General features: G+C 47.4%; 1 pseudogene; it reads right to left on the reverse strand.

Annotated features, from left to right (window-relative positions):
• Window positions 1-65: 65 nt before the first annotated feature.
• On the reverse strand, window positions 66-9,002 carry LOC127678077 (cholesterol 24-hydroxylase-like; annotated as a pseudogene).
• Window positions 9,003-17,809: the final 8,807 nt, after the last annotated feature.

Genomic DNA, 17,809 nt, shown 5'->3' on the forward strand with positions numbered 1-17,809 from the left:
GAGGTTTGGGAGAGATGACAATGATAGCTAGGAGTCAGGCAGGGCCCACCAGAAAGAGCCGAAAAGCCTGCGGATGACAACAAGCACTGAGGGTGTGAAGGAGGCGAGGGGTCAGGGAGCCATCCTGGAAGGTGGCAGAAGGATCAGGGTCACCAGTGGGTGGCCATGGGCAACGATGGAGGCCAAAGAGGCCCTCGTCCGAGGAGTCTGACCCCACCCAGGGCTCAGCAGGGTGGGGGTGGGGGTGCAGGCTGCCAGCCCTGGGGCCTCAGGGTGCACAGCACAGGGTCCAGTGGCTTGAGCGTAGTCTGCTCTTGCAGCCCAAAGCGCTGCCTGGCACCAGGCGGAACTTGAGCCTCTGAAGCAGCTTGGCCATAACAACTTTCACCTCCATCTGAGCAAACTACTGGCCACACAGGCTGGGGGCCCAGGGAAAAGGGGAAGTATGTGGAGCTCGGCTTGGACGCTCGGGCCGAAGCGGTCAGGGTTGAAGGTCAATGGGTCTTCAAAGTAGGTGTCCATCCTCCCCATGACATAGGTGCTGCATGGGAGAGAAGTGTCGCCAGGGACTCTGACCCCGTCAATCAAGGTCTCCTCCTCCAGCAGGCGAAAGGTGCCCCATGCCGATGGGTACAGCCTCAGAGACTCTTTGAGGAGCTGTGACAGGTACTGCAGTCTCCCCAGATCCTCGTAGTCCGGGTGCCTCTTGGAGCCCAAAACCTCATCCACCTCGGTCTGCAGCCTTGCCATGATCTCTGGCTGGCGAGACAACTCCATCACTGTGAATGCCAGATGGTTGGCGGACGTCTCATGACCCCCAATGAAGAAGGTAACAAAGTTGTCCAGCAGAACAACATCGCCCTGGGCTCCCTCTTCAGCTTTGAGAATCTGCGTGAGGATGTCGGCCAGCAGGTCCTCACCCCTCTTCAGGGCCTCATGATGGTGCTGCACCCAGTCCTTTCCTACCCATGCAACAGACGGATGGTCTCTCTCTGATCTCCCGAAGCTGCTTTCTCTTCCCCGGCATGAACTTCGCCAGGATGTTATAGGATGTAGTGATGCCCTCCAGTATGACCTTCAGCGCCTGGGACAGGGGTTTCTGGGTGCCCAGTAACATACTGGTCTCCATCCCAAAGCCTGCCTTGGCCAGGATGTCGATGGTGGCACAGGTCAGCATGTCCTGCATGGACACCCGTGACTGTCCATCCGCCTTAGCTTCTAGGATTTCCACCAGCTGCTCTGCCTTCTCATTGAACGTCCCCATTAGGCTAACCAAGGAGCTACGGCTGAAGGCCAAGTCTCCTCTGCTTGTACCAGCGCCTATAGTCACATTCAGACACCAAGCCCTGGCCAAACAGTCTCTCCCCAAACACAGTCTGAATCGCACGGTACATCTTGGAGTCCATGTTGTACTTGGTGGACATCAGGAACTTCTTGACTGACTCTGGACTCGTGACCATGACTGAGGTTTTGTGGAAGACATTGACTCTCACAGCAGGGCCATACTTCTTAGCCCAATCCAAAAACACATCTTGGGGCACATGGCCACAAGCTTTGTCCTCTTTCCAAAAGTAGGGGAGATGTCCAAGAAAGCAGCTGGGCCGTGGCGGCCCGGGGATGTGCTCATAGCGGCTGCGAGTGCAATGCACGAAGGTGAAGCAGAGGCCGAAGGTGGGCGCTGCAGATCAGCAGCAGCCTGGGGATCAAGGCTCGGCCCGGCTGGGGTCGCGGCTGACCGACTGCCTAGCTGTCAGCTTACCTCAGAGCTAAGGCTTTTATCCCACACTTTCAGGTACTGCTCAGATATTAGGGAGGAGAGGTGGAAAGGGGGAGGTGGAGTTAAATCTAGATCCTTTAGGACGAAGGCCAAAGAAGGCCAAAGTGCCATGTGACCCATGGCTGGGAGCCAGGGTCGGCAGGGTGGGGCGAGTCTGTCCCTGGGACTGTGGGCTTGGGGCCAAGGGACCTGACCGGGCTTGGTTTATGCAAGGCTCTTTGGGAATAAATTGAGCTCAGGCTAGAAGTAGAGTCCACTGGCAGGAATTAGAGGTAGGTCTGCCCTGGAGCCAGGCAAAGGAGGCAACCTGACCTACCTAGAGTAGCCCTCCCTCCAGAATTCAACCCCGGTTTCTCCCAGTTTGGCCCTACTTTGTCCTGGAGTGCTCAGGCCTAAGAAGGCTGAGCTAAGCTTGCTGGAAGGGTTTTGAAATATGACCACCCTTCCCATGTTCTACCTTTCTGAGCCTCAGTTTCTTCCCTGGGATATGGACTTACTAACAACCGACTCGGGATTCTCTTGAGAGTTCTGTGCAATGGGTGTGCAGTGCTTAGAACACTAGTTCAAAACAAGCTGGTATGGTGGCTGACACAATCTTAGCACTCCAGAGCCAGAGATAGGTGCATTGTCAAATGTTCTAAGCAAGCTGGTGAGATTCTCTTTCAAGAGTAGGAAGGAAGAAAAGACAAAACAAGAGGATATGGAGATGCACAAGGCCTGAGTTCAGTACTCAGAATGAATGTGAAAAGCCAGGGGAACTGTGCGCCATGTCACCCAGAACGGTGGGGAGCATGCTGGGGCATCCTGCCCCCAGCCCAGCTCCAGGTCCAGAGAGTGATGCTGCCCCAGAGAGGGATAGATGGAGACCTTTGACACCCTCCTCTGGTTTCCATAGACTTGCACACTCACATACACAAATGCACAAGCAAGACAAAGTAAACATGAGAAAAAAAGATGTAATATTAAACCAGGGCTCAAAGAAAAAGCCTGATTTGACCAGGGTCCGAGACTAAGAGGTGTTTTCTTCCCTCACATCTCAGAATCTCATATTCCTAACCCACTTCTGACCTAGGCCCACACCTCTATTCTCCTCGACCCCCATCCAATATACTATTGAGCCAGGGAGTTGTGTCAGTGCAGTTCTGTGTTTATCTCTACGATAACGCTGCTGGGTGATAGTGACCCACTGAAGACTAGTACAACTTTTTTTTTTAAAGATTTATTTACTTTTTTATTTCTGTGTATGACCCTGCCAGTGTATATGTGAACCATGCTCATGCTAGAGCCCTTGGAAGCCGAAGAATGATCTGATGATCTGGAACAGGGATGACAAGGAATTGTGAGCTGCTGTGTGGGCACTGCAAACTGAACCCGGGTCCCCGCAAAAGCAGCAAGTGCTCTCAACTACTGAGCCACCTGACCAGTCTCTACTTGTACAGCTTTTCTGTTCTTCTTCTTCTTCTTCTTCTTTTTTTTTTTTTTTGTTTTGTTTTGTTTTGTTTTGTTTTGTTTTTTGGATTTGGTTTTTTCGAGACAGGGTTTCTCTGTATAGCCCTGGCTGTCCTGGAACTCACTCTGTAGACCAGGCTGGCCTCGAACTCAGAAATCCGCCTTCCTCTGCTTCCCAGAGTGCTAGGATTACAGGCATGCGCCACCACCGCCCGGCTAGCTTTTCTGTTCTTATTCTTTGCCTGCTTTTAAAGCTTTTCTGGGGACATTTAGGTGTTTTCACCTTTAAAAAAGTGAAATTCTCTCTCTCTCTCTCTCTCTCTCTCTCTCTCTGTGTGTGTGTGTGTGTGTGCGCGCGCGCAGAGGTCAGAGGACAACTTCAGGAGTCGATTCTCTCTTTTCACCACATGGGATCCAGGAATTAAGATTAAATCTGTCGAGTTTGATAATAGGAGCCTTTAACTCTCGATCCATCGTGCCCTGCCAGCCCTCCCTTTTTCTAACCTTTATTTTTTTTACTTACTTTGTTGTTATTGTTGTTGTTGTTGTTTTTGAGACAGGGTTTCTCTTTGTAGCCCTGCCTGTCCTGGAACTCACTCTGTAGACCAGGCTGGTCTCGAACTCAGAAATCCACCTGCCTCTGCCTCCCAGAGTGCTCGGATTACAGGCGTGCGCCACCACTGCCCGGCTCATATTTACATATTTACATATTTACTTTTATAGATTTATTTTTATTTTATGTGTATAAGCGTGTTTTGCCTGTATCTCAGTGTACCCTGTGTGTATACAGTGTTCTTGGAGGCCAGAAAAGGGCATCATTTTACCTTGGAACTGTAGTTAGCCTCTGTGTGGGTGTTAGGAACTGAATCTAAGTCCTCTGCAAGAGGAACAAGTGCTCTTAACCGCTGAGCCATGTCTCCAGGCCTACTATTTAATTTGTGGAGAGAGGGTTTCCTGTAGCCCAGGTTGACCTCAGACTTGCTATGTAGTCTGAGGATGCCCTTGAACCCCTGACTTTCTGCTTCTACCTCCTTAGTGTAATAGCCGCAGCCGTAAATCTTTATGTCCCATCGTTAGCACGGATCAGAGGGCGGCTCTAAGACCAAGGGTCTGGAGACTGGAATTAGAGATGCTGAACTCAGGCCTTCTCTCCTCTCCTGTCTTGATTTCTCTTCCCACGTTGACCTCTTTTCTAATACAGAATAATATTCTCTACCTGGCAGAGGGCTCTTGAGTCCCTGAGTCTTTCTGAGTAATTGAATAATGTAGCTACCCTCGACCTCTAAAATGTTGCCAGAGGAATAAAGCACCATAGGTAGCCACACACACACACACACACACACACACACACACACACACAAGAGAAGTGCCTGGTCAAAGGAAAACACTGAGCAGGCAGAAACAAGGAATCTACTACCGTCTTTTACCTGTTGACCAACACTCCCCCACCCCCCTACCCCCGTTAGGGTTTGGAACCTATCCTTCCAGTGTTTTGGGTGCACATGAATAACCTTAATTCCTTCATCGATTACTTCCAGTGAACAGTCAAGGAAAACCAAATACTCCCAGAAAAGGAGACTATGATAATATTTTCTTCCCTTTTTTTAAACTTGGGAAATAGATCAATCCTTCCACATTCTTTTCTTTTCAACTGTTTTCTTCCCTTTCTTCCTCCCCCTTCTCCTTTCCTGGAGTTGGAGTTCAGCGCCTTGCACAAACTAGACCAATGCTGTACCGCTGAGCTGCAACCCCAGCCCTCCCATGGAGTCCTGAACCCACTGGAGGATAGTTTATTAGAGGAATGAACAGTTCTCTAGAATTAGAGAAAATAGGAGAAACCATGAAGAAAAGATGGGCAAGATGATTTCTAAAACTAAAAAATGTCTTTCACTTTGTTGTTGAAGGGGAAAATGTGTAAGTTACCCTTCTCTAAACCATGGTAAACAGTCAAAAACAAACTTCAGACTGGAGAAGTACTTAGCCAGACATAGTGACTCACGCCTGTAATCCTAGCATTTGGGAGGCTAACATGGGAGAGTTGCCATAGTTGTAGCAGTTTGTAGCCTGGACTACAAAATGAGATCTAGTCTCAAAAAGAAAGGAGGAGGAGGAGGAGCAGGAGGAGGAGGAGGAGCAGGAGGGACAGGAGGAAGAGGAGAATGATGATAATGGTTTAATCTTTTTTTTTGAGGGGGGGCTTTTTGTTTTTGTTTTTGTTTTCAGGACAGGGTTTCTCTGTGTAGCCCCAGCTGTCCTGGAACTCACTCTGTAAACCAGGCTGGCCTCAAACTCAGAAATCGACCTGCCTCTGCCTCCCTGTGCTGGGATTAAAGGTGTGCACCACCACTGCCCAGCTAATCTTTTTATTCTATAAACAACACATAAAATTCACACCAAGAACCTAATAAATCATTGAAGGGCATAGAGTAAGCCTAGGCCATTTTCTGTCTCACTAGTAAGAAGGGAATATGCCAAAATGCAAGGTCACTTATAGCCTTTCAGATCTGAACTTTAAATAGCATTTATTGTGTGTGTGTGCATGCATTTATTATGTGTGTGTGCACACGCGTGAGCACGCAGGCCACAGATCAACCTCAGCTGTCTTCTCTACCAATCTCTATTTTATTTTTTGAGACATGCTATCTCACTGAACCCAGAGTTCACAAAGTGGCTAGCCTGACTGGCCAGCAGGCCCCAGCAGCCACACCTAGCTCTTGACTGGGATCCAGAACAGGTCTGCGCACTTACACAGCAGTCTCTTTGCTAACTAAACCATCCTTCACCCCCAAGAAATATTTTTATGGCAAAAATTATTAGGTATAATTTCTGGGTGGAATATTACACGGCTTGTAATTGACGGCAATGTGAGCTATTTATAGAAGGCCTACGTCCTTATGAGTTAAGCAGGTATGTTGTATGGTAACTTCAAAGTAGCATGCAAACCACAAATTTATTCACAGTGGAGTAGAAAAGAACACCACAAGCGTTAATGATAGTTTTAAAAAAAAATTCTCTGGCTTAGTTTCATTTACATGTCTGCATTTCCCATGTCTTTTTTGTTGGTAACACTAACTTTATAATAATTTTTAAAAATCTCTCTATGCTAAGCCATGTCTGGTGGCACAGGTTTGTAATCACAGCTACTTGGGGGAAATTGAGGCTGGAAAAAAAAATCACAGCTTGGGCTACCAAGTAAACTCCAGGCCGCTGAAGCAACTTGGTAAGACCCTGACTCAAAACACAACAAGGTCTAGGACTGAAGCTCAGCAGAGTGCTTGCCTGGCTTCTGTGGGGCCCTAGATTTAGACCTCAGTGCTGATCACCCCCCCAAAAAAATTATGCCAAACTAGGTACTACCATACTTACAGTCTCTTTACCCAGGAGGCCAAGGCAGGAGAGTCAGGGGGGGTGTTTTGTAGGAAAGATTTATTTTATTACTTTTACATTGTGTATGTATGTATGCATCTGTGTACATGCAGATGAGGTAGGGGCCTGTGGAGGCCAGAAATATCCAGTGGCCCTGGGGCAGGAGCTCTAGTGACTGACAGCAGTGAACCTGCACATGGGCACTGGGAACTGAGTTGCCGCCAGTGTGAGAGCAGCGCCTTTTCTTGACTGCCAACCATCTCTCTGTACCCAGGCTCAGGAATTGGAGGCCAGCCTATATAGACTTATCTTAAAGCAATTATGCCACAAGATGATAGCTGTATAGTCTACCACTCTCGCTTTCCTTTCTATCATCATCATCATCATCATTATTATTAATTACGGTATGTGGGTGTGGTTGAGGGTGTGTAGCCTGAGTGTGGAATCTGGGAGTCAAACTCAGGTCATCAGGCTTGCATAGCAAGCACTTTTACCCATTGAGTACACACACATGCACACACACACACACACACACACTTTCTTCTTTTGATTTTTGAAACAGGCTTTTACTCTGTAGCCCTGTCTATTCTGAAATGTCTAGAACTCACCATTTAGCACAGGGTATCACTCCACTTGAGATTATTATAGTATGAGATACCACACTTGAATTGAAATTATTTGGATTTTTGTATAAAATTTTTTTTATAAAACAGCTGGACATAGTAGTTGTCTTAGTCAGGGTTTCTATTCCTGCACAAACATTATGACCAAGAAGCAAGTTGGAGAGGAAAGGGTTTATTGAGCTTACACTTCCACGTTGCAGTTCATCACTAAAGGAAGTCAGGACTGGAACTCAAGCAGGTTAGGAAGCAGGAGCTGATGCAGAGGCCATGGAGGGATGTTTCTTACTGGCTTGCTTCCCCTGGCTTGCTCAGCCTGCTCTCTTATAGAACCCAAGAGCACCAGCCCAGGCATGGTACCACCCACAAGGGGCCCTCCCCCCCTTGATCACTAATTGAGAAAATGCCCCACAGCTGGATCTCATGGATCTTCCCCAACTGAAGCTCCTTTCTCTGTGATAACTCCAGCCTGTGTCAAGTTGACACACAAAACTAGCCAGTACAGTAGTTTATGCCTATAATCTCAACACTTGGAGGCAGAGGCAGGAGGTTCACCTCAAGTTCAAAGTCAGCCTCAGCTGCATAGGGCTTTTCTTTTCATTCTTTTTTTTTGGGGGGGGGGGTGTTGGTTTTTTTCGAGACAGGGTTTCTCTGTGTAGCCCTCGCTGTCCTGGAACTCACTCTGTAGACCAGGCTGGCCTCGAACTCAGAAATCCGCCTGCCTCTGCCTCCCAGAGTGCTGGGATTACAGGTGTGCGGCACCACCACCCGGCTTGCATAGGACATTTCTAGTGACTAGGAGGATACAGTGAGAGCTTGTCTCAAAATGTCCAACCCCCAGAAGAGAATGAGGCAGAAGGGAGACATTTCCTAGACAGCAGCTTTTCTAAGACAGTCAACTTTCAAATGATTTCTCCTTTTCTGGAGTCCTGTGCTTCAGTTATGCTCCATATTTGGGGCCCCATTGCCTTTTTGGTGTCTGCTCCTCTTCTCTCAGTGTATCAGGAACAGCCTGTCCTAGGGAACCAAAGGTCTGTTCAGACTTCCAGACATGTGAGACCTCAGGTGTCTACAGGCCAGCATAACCTTGTGCCTTCCTTCTGACCCTCCAGCTTCATACCTGATTGTATTATGGACTCATGCAAGAGGACCCCGAGATGGGTGCACACAAGGAGCCTTTACAGTTTGGACCCAGATTACAAAACAGACACACTGCTGTCTATCTGATCTGGCCCTTCCCCTTCTGAACCCCAAGTTCCTCATATCAGACAGAAGAGAGCCTTTGCTTGCTGGAATGTGGTCACTGCTGTCTTACAGTGGCTCTTCCCACACCATTCTCAAGCTTCGTGATGCTCTCTGTCTCCAAGCTTGAGTTTATTTATTTATATGTATTGATTAATTGTATGTGTATGTTCAAGAAGGAGTGTATGTCTCTCCACCACATGTTAGCAGGAGCCCACAGATGTTGAAGAAGGTGTTGGGTCTCCTGGAACTGGAGTTACAGGTAGGTGTGAGTATCCTGATATAAATGCTGGGAACCAAGCCTGCGTCCTCTGCAAGAACAGCATGCATTCTTGACTCTGCTGCCCCTGCACGTGTTTGAGAGGGAAGCCTCTTCTCTGTCCCCACCTCTTTTTTTGTTTTGTTTTGTTTTGTTTGGGTACTGGCTCCACGGTCCTGGATCGAGGGACAGGAGATGACAACCTAAGCCTGGGTCACAGCTCAATATACCAGTGTTCCATACCAGTTATGGCCTTGGATTTTTCTGTCAAGGCATGGGCCACAGCCATCTCGGAGGCTCCACCACCAGGTACCAGCTGAGGATCCAGGAGAATGTTTGTGGCACACTTGCATGGTATTCTGCAAGGCTGCATTCTTCTTCCAAAAGTATTTCCTGGCTGGCTCCTCTGAGAAGAATGGTGCAGGTCTCTGGGTCTCTGTACTCATCTCCAGTCTTCTCGACTGGATAGGCCTGCTCCTGTACCAACATCATCCCTCAGTTCCTCTGCTCACCTATTTGTGCCCCTTGGGCTCTAACAAGGTCATTATTGACTCTAGGAATGGCTGTGACATTGGCCCACGTAAGATAAACCTGAGATGCTCTTATCTGTGATGACCACATCAGGCTTCAGCTGGATTGTGACCTCACACAACAGCTGGATGCACTTGTCTCCTATCTAAAGGGTTCAGGTGGAATCCTCCTCTTGTGTAATTTCAGTGTCCGCCTGACTTCCTTCTTTCTTTTACTCAGAAGAAGAATCCAGTAGCACAACTTGAGGGTTCTTGGTATAGTGGTGCTCTCATGGATGGGTCCTATCCCTATTAGTCAGGACTGCACATAAGACACGTTAGCGAACCTTCAATAATGCGTCCACAATCATAGCTTTTCCACCCTTGCAATCACTGCTCGATGTCAGTTTCCTTTTGGCCATTCTCCTCAAAGTGCACAGTCTTGACAGCATCCAGTTCTCTCTCGAATGACTCCACTTTGGGCGCCAGAGTGTCCCGACCCGCAGGACGCTCAACGGGGTTCCCTGGACCACCTAGGAGAGAATGGAGGACAAGAGATTCAAGAGACGGACAGCAAGACAGGATTCTGATCAAGCTGTCAAACTTTATTTTTTACACACTGCAATATAAAGGAAAGCAAGCAAGGCACAGGGAGGGGGTAAAGGGGGCAAGACGTTGTCTTTAGGGAACAATTTCAGGGGGTGAGCATTGTCTCTCAGGAACAGTTTCTCAGAATTGTCTTTTAGAATCTCATGGAAAAGCTGGCTATTACTACAGGAAGTTGGCTACGTAAAATGGTCAAGAGGAGGTGAAGTGGAAAGAGATTGCTATGGTAAGCTGCAGGTGAGCTCTGTATGTGCTGACCACCTGGCTAATTGGCCACCCTGAGGGCTAGTATTTTTCCTTCTAAAAGCACGCTTGAGCACATAAGATGGCTAAAAGGAGGAAGTTTTGAGATCTATGTGAGATTTCAGGTTGGATCCTTTAATAATGCCAAACACTTGTTGTTAGCATTCTGTCTAAGTGCTGCCCCACAGTTACATGGTAACCACCAGGTATGCCTGACCCACTATAAAGGGGCCCCTGGCCCCCTCCTCGCTCTCTTGCTCCCTTCCTTTTCCCTTCCCCCTCCCCATTCCCATCCCCGTCTCCACGTGTTTATGGCCAGCCTCTATCCCTTCCCTTCCCCTCCTCTTTCTTCCCCTCCCCTTCTCCCTCCCTCCCCTTCCTTTCCCTCCCCTCCCTTCCCTTTCATCCCCTTCCCTCCCTTTCCCCTCACTTTCCCCCTCCCTTCCCCTCCCTTCCCTCCCCTTCTCCCTCCCTCCCTCTCTCTCTTTCCCTTCCCTTCCTTCCCCCTCCCTTCCCCCACCTCTCTTTTTTTGATTTTTTTTTTTTTTTTTGGTTTTTTCGAGACAGGGTTTCTCTGTATAGCCATGGCTGTCCTGGAACTCACTCTGTAGACCAGGCTGGCCTCGAACTCAGAAATCAGCCTGCCTCTGCCTCCCAGAGTGCTGGGATTACAGGCGTGTGCCACCACTGCCCGGCTTCTCTCTCTCTCTCTCTCTCTCTCTCTTTCTTTCTCTGCTTCTACTACCCTCTTAACTCCCCTCTCCATGGCCTTAATAAACTCTGTACTATACAGTCAAGTGGCTGATCCCTCAAGGGGAAGGGATGCTTTGGCATGGGCCCACTGAGGCACCCCTTTCCCCCACACCTCACCACACGTCCATTGAGCATATCCCCAGCCCTCTTCTTGTAAACACAACCCTTGCAGCAGAGGAAGCTGGGATATGGTGAAGAAGAAGCAGCAAAAGAAATTTTAATAAGTTCCTTTACTCGTATGAACATTCTAGAACACACTTATACCTAGGTCAACTGAAAGATTCAGTTCTTTTCTGCCACCATATGCGTCCAGGGATTAAACTCAGGCTGTCAGATTTGGTGGCAAGCTTCTTTACCCACTGAGCCATTTTACTGCCCCCCACCTAGGCCTCTGACAGCAGGCAAATGAACTTGTTTGTGCAAAGTATGTCGCTCCCAATGGGTTGTTCATTGAAAAATCTTCCCACAGTTATATTTTAATGATAGACCCTGAACTTTATCTAAGGTTACAATGAGAGGAGCTGGGGAGATGGCCCAGTGATTAAGAGCACTTACTGCTCTTACTGAGGACCAAAGGTTTGGTCCCCGGCACTCACACAGGGTCCCTCAGAACTGTTCAGATCACATACTCTCTTCTGGACCTGTCAGGTGTCTAATGCAAGTGCTGCATAAATAATAAAAAGAGTATTCCCCTCCTCTCTCCCTCCCTCCCTCTCTCCCTTCCACACACACACACACACACACAGAGAGAGAGAGAGAGAGAGAGAGAGAGACTCATTATGCATCTGTGTCTGGCCTGAGACTCTCTGAGTGGACCACGCTGGCCTTGCACTCACAAAGACATACCTGCCTCTGCTTCCCCAGTGCTTGCCACACCACCTCCAGTAGATTCTGTGGACAAGTTTCACAGACAGATGCATTAGACTCCTGCAGGAGGAGGTCTCCTGGAACTGATTGTGGACCTCTGTCTAGCCGGAGAATAACTGAGCCTAGTTCTCACGGCAGCTTGCCTGCTTTGATTTTCCCCTATTCTATCTCTATATTCACGAGATGTTCCTGATAGCCTGGGCCGAGAGTATCCAAGCAAGAAAGGTGAATGAAAGTTCATTGTTTGAAATATAGTCACTAAAAGCCGGGTGGTGGTGGCACATGCCTGTAATCCCAGCACTTGGGAGGTAGAGGCAGTCAGATTTCTGAGTTCAAGGCCAGCCTGGTCTACAGAGTGAGTTCCAGGACAGCCAGGGCTATACAGTGAAAAAAAAGAAAGAAAGAAAGAAAGAAAGAAAGAAAGAAAGAAAGAAAGAAAGAAAGAAGGAAAGAAGAAAAAAAGAAAAAAGAAAAAAGAAAAAAGAAAAAAGAAAAAAAAAAGAAATATAGTCACTGGCCATGACCTCTTTCTTAGAAGATCAACGCTTTGCTTCATAATTAGTTACATAACTATAATATAATGCGTTGTTAAAATAACCTCCCAACAACACATGAGTTTGTATGGCTATGCGTGTAGATGAGGTCGGCTCTGACACTGTGGTGTGAAAAGCATTGTTTAAGTATAGTGTTAAGCTGGGCGGTGGTGGCACTCGCCTGTAATCCCAGCACTTGGGAGGCAGAGGCAGGCAAATTTCTGAGTTTGAGGCCAGCCTGGTCTACAGAGTGAGTTCCAGGACAGCCAGGGCTACACAGAGAAACCCTGTCTCGGAAAAATAAAAACAAAACAAAACAAATAAGTATAGTGTTAAAGTGAGTCTTGAGGAGCGTTGACGAGACAGAAGCTAGATGTTACATAAGGATTACTCATGAAAAGTCCTTTAAGTACACAGGACCTAGGGGCCATAGCTAAGTGTTCTTGAGAACTTTTGAACTCTTGAAAGTTTGCTATTAACTACAGGTGATTTTATATGAATTTATTCTGATCAAGGAATGAGATGCTTAGTACGTGATCTTCTAAATTCATACGTGATTGATTTTGTATCTTCTTCTGCCAAATGCTTATGATAATTGTTCTTTGTAATTGCTTCACTGGATGCATTTTTCAGAACTGTAATGCCAATTTTTTATGTATAAAAATCATTGCTTGAGAGCTGCAGAATACATTCAGATTCAAACCGCCTCAGTGTTTGTTTCTGTTTGTCCTTCACCACTCGCTGAACCTGTGCCTTTCCTGATATCCAAAGTCCCCCTGGGTCTTAATCCCCCCCCCCCACTGGGGCTGTCCAAGTGCTGGGGTTAAAGAATCTTTTAAAAGGGCAGGGGAGGTGGAGAGGCTGTGGCTGTGGCTGAGTCTGTACAGTGCTTGCCTAGCGTTCACACAGCCTTGGGGTCGGTCCCCATCATCAATAAACGGGGACCCAGTCTGTAATCCCAGCATTCAGTATGTAGAGTCGGCAGGGAAAACTCGGGGCCACCCTTAGCTACATATTGAATTTGAGGAAACCTCAGCGACAGAGACAGAGACAGAGAGACAGAGAATGGATAATTCTTCCATGAAATCTTGGTTCTATTTTCTGTCAGTTGAGCATCAGGGCTTCCTGGCATGGTGGGGGGAAGGGAGGAGACATGGAGGAGGAAGAGATTAGACAACAGATTTTAGAAGGTATCTATCACTTTTCTTTTTCCTTCATTGGGGGGGAGTGAAGTAGGGTGCTCAGAGCTGAGCCTAGAGTAAATCTCTCCCACCCACCTACATCCCAGCCCCTCAGCCTTCTTCCCAGTTGGTGTTTCCGAGCAGGCTGGCTTCATTCACCCTCTCTCTTAATCAATCGTGCTCCTGTGTTGCCATGACAAAAAGCTGGTATGGCCCCTCACTGCCCCCAAACTCGCCCAGGTCCCCGCTGCCAGCAGAAAATGCTCCTCATGCTTCTCTGTGCCACAAGAATCCCCCTGGATGTATATATCTCTTTGTTTGCTCTTGGTTTCGTTTTTCTTTTTTTCTTTTTCTTTTTTTTCTTTTTCTTTCTTTTTTTTTTTTTTTTTTGATTTTTTTTTTTCGAGACAGGGTTTCTCTGTGTAGCCCTGGCTGTCCTGGAACTCACTCTGTAGACCAGGCTGGCCTCGAATTCAGAAATCCACCTGCCTCTGCCTCCCAGAGTGCTGGGATTACAGGCGTGTGCCACCACCGCCCAGCTTGTTTTGTTTTTCGAGACAGGGTTTCTCTATGCAGTCCTAGCTGTCCTGGAACTTACTCAGTAGACCAGGCTGGCCTGCAACTCAAAGATCTGTCTCTGCCTCCTGAGTAAGGAGTTTGAAGGCATCATGTAGCTCAGGTTGGCCTCAAATTTACTAAGAATCCAAAGATAGCATTGACGATCTTCTTGTCTCAGATTCCCGAGTTCTGGGATTACAGACATGCATCATCACACCTGGTTTTATTTGTTTGTATGAATTTATTGATGTGTGCACTCATGTATGGTGAACCGAGGTCAACCTAAGCCTATGTCTTGCCTTGTTTTGTTTTGTTTGTTTTGCTTTGCTTTGCTTTGGTTTTTTTGGATTTTTTTTTCCCCCGAGACATGGTTTCTCTGTGTAACCTTGGCTGTCCTGTAACTCACTCTGTAGACCAGGCTTGCCTCGAACTCAGAAATCTGCCTGCCTCTGCCTCCCAAGTGCTGGGATTAAAGGCATGCGCCACCCCCACCCGGTATTGTTTTGTTTTTAAAGCACAATCTTATGGGCTTGCACCAGAAGTTTATTGGTCCTGAGGACCTCTGTGGGGAGAGTGACTGTGTGTCTTTTCCCCATTCTTTTTCTCCTGTTCCTGTGGCCACACAAGCTTTTTCCAGTAATGGATGGATCCTGACCTCCTCCTACTTCTCCTCTAGACTGGCTGTCGTTTTCCTGGCGCCCCACTGTACCGTGAGCTTCATGCTCCACGTAAGAAAACTTCTGGAGGGTGTCAGCAGCACAGCCTTGAGGCAGGCAGGGCATAATCCATGTTTTCCTGTTCTAGGGTGGAGGGACCCCAGCGAGAGCCTGGTCCCGATTGGTCTTGTGGGGAAGCTTGTCACTCACAGTGTGACAAGTGTCACTCACAGTGTGACAAGTGTCACTCGCAGTGTGACAAGTGTCACTCGCAGTGTGCCAGAAGGCCTGGCTTGGCGTGGAACACGCCGGGGGCTGCAGGCAGGGTTGGTGCTCAGTTGCTTTCTGAGAGAGTGACCCTTTTAACTTGTTTCTGTAGAAACTGCCAGAGATGCTGACGCTGGTGCAGCACGACCACCTCCTTGAAGCCAAGCAGTGCCTCCGTGGCAACGATGGCGGCCAGGCGGTCCAGGAGATGGCCTAGGTTATCTTGTGCTAGAATCCCTCTTCACCCAGGCAGTCATGGTACACCATACCTTTGATTCCAGAGGCAGAAGCAGGCAGATTTGAGTCTGAGGATAGCCTGATCTACAGAGCTAGTTCCAGGACACTAAGGGTCACAAAGAGAAACCCTATATTGGAAAACAAAAATAAATGACTTTATTTTTTAAATTAAAAATTAGAATTCCTCTGCCACCATATTTTATTTGTGTGTGCGTGCCTGTATGTGTGTGTCTCTGTGAGTGTATGCAGGTGCCCACAGGAACCAGAAGAGGTCGTGGAATGCCTTGGAGCTGGAGTTACAGGCCTTTGGGAGTCACCCGACTTAGGTGCTGAAAACTGAACTTTGACCCTCATCACTAAGCAAGGAGTGCTCTTGTTTTTTTGTTGTTTTGTTTTTTGTTTTTTGTTTTTTTGGTTTTTTGGATTTGTGTTTTTCGAGACAGGGTTTCTCTGTGTAGCCCCGGCTGTCCTGGAACTCACTCTGTAGACCAGGCTGGCCTTGAACTCAGAAATCCACCTGTCTCTGCCTCCCAGAGTGCTGGGACTACAGGCATGCGCCACTCCTGTGGCCTGCATCCTGTCAGCACTGCTGGCCGGGGTGGCCAGGAAGCTTTGGGGATCTGCCTGCCTTACGCCCTCCTCTGAGGCTGGAGCGACAGCAGCACCAGGCTTTCTATGTGGGTTTAGGGGACTCTGAACGCAGGCTCTTGTGCTTGTGTGTTAGGCCCTTTGTCAGTCTTTAAAAAAAAAGATTTATTTATTTTATCTATGAGTACACTGTCACTCTCTTCAGACACACTAGACATCCCATTAGAGGTGGTTGTGAGCCACCACATGGTTGCTAGGAATTGAACTCAGGACCTCTGCAAAAGCAGTGAGTGCTCTTAACCACTGAGCCATCTCTCCAGCCCCCTTTACCAATTTTTGAGAGAGGATATCGTTCTGTAGCTCAAATTGACATGGAACCCACTATATACCACTGGCTGGCTTTGAACTTGTAGCTATCCTCCTGCCTCAGTTTCCCCAGAAATGAGTTTACAGATGTGAACTACCATGCCCAGTCTGTCTGTTCATCCATCCATCCATCCATTCATCCATCCATTCATTCCTATATGTTTATCTGTTTGCCTATGTATGTATGTATGTATGTATGTATGTATGTATCTATCTATCTATCTATCTATCTGATTTTATAGATAAGGCCAACCTTTGTCGCACAAACTGTTCCAAACTTCTGAGTTCAAGGGATATTCATGTCTCAGCCTTCTCAGTTACTGGGACTATAGACTTTCACCACATAACCTGTCTTGGAGGGCATTTTAAAACAAAGGCAAAGTCAATAACTCAAAACTAAACAGAATAAAAACTGAGATAACTGTGCCCCAGCCTCAGAGTTTCCAGGTCTGTGGGTCTTTGCCAGAGAATTTTTGTTTTTTTTCAGTTTCCCAGGTGATGCTGAGGCACACACATCCAGGGCCCACACACAAGTGTGTGTGTGTGTAAGTATGTATGTATGTGTAAGTATGCATGTATGTATGTGCATATGTATGTGTATGTAGTATATATGTATGTATGTACGTATGTGTGCATATAAGTATGTATGTATGTACATATGTATGTGTATATATAAGTATGTATGTATGTATGTATGTATGTGTGTATGTGTATATGTGTGTATGTATGTGTGTATGTATGTGTGTATATACATATGCATGTGTGTATATAAGTATGTATGTGTATGTGTATATGTGTGTAAGTATTTATGTAAGTATGTATATGTATGTATGTATGTGTGTATGTACCTATGCGTGTATATAAGTATGTATGTATGTATGTATGTATGTGTGTATGTCTCTGTAAGTATGCAGTTTGGAACTGCAAGGGGTGATGGAGTACACAGTGTAGGTGCAGCATTCTTTCCCTGAAGATGGTTTTTTTTTTTTTTTTTGGTTTTTTGGATTTGGTTTTTTCGAGACAGAGTTTCTCTGTATAGCCCTGGCTGTCCTGGAACTCACTCTGTAGACCAGGATAGCCTCAAACTCAGAAATCCACCTGCCTCTGCCTCCCAGAGTGCTGAGATTACAGGCGTGCGCCACCATCGCCCGGCTCCTGAAGATGTTTTTATGATGAGCCAGTCAAGTTCAGCTTTCCCTATCACTTCTTTCTAAGTTCCACATGTGGGAAGCAATCCATGCGGCTCCCGAGACACAGGTGCAGCCTGGTCCTCAGTCCCAGAAGACGCTGTCTTCAGGTTAGAGCAAGGTGAAACACTGCAACTGCCAATTAGGGGAGCTCAGCCCTGAGTGTTTCTCATCTACCGCCTGTAAGCCCAGGAGCTCCTTAGCTAGCAAGCACTATGTGAAACTTGTGTGGCAGGGAGAGACCTTTTGTCAACATGTTTTATAGACCAGTGTTGAGTCAGGAAAGTGTTGCTTGTGCCAGGCTGCCCCTTGGCTTCTTCTGTCCAGTTGCCATCTGGGATACTATAGTGCCCCTCACCTGTTGTCCTGGGGTTATGTGGGCCCTCAGAATCATAGCTTTCACGGTGGGGAAGATGCAGCCACTTGGGTGTGTAGCTGGTCATACTGTACACGAAGCACTGAATTCTGTCCCAAGAGCCACCGGCACCCTCACCTGTAGGCTATGTGTCTGGTATATTATGGGGTAACCTTTGAAGTCATCCAAG

The sequence above is a fragment of the Apodemus sylvaticus genome, chromosome 2 (assembly GCF_947179515.1).
Source record: "Apodemus sylvaticus chromosome 2, mApoSyl1.1, whole genome shotgun sequence".
NCBI lineage: Eukaryota > Metazoa > Chordata > Mammalia > Rodentia > Muridae > Apodemus > Apodemus sylvaticus.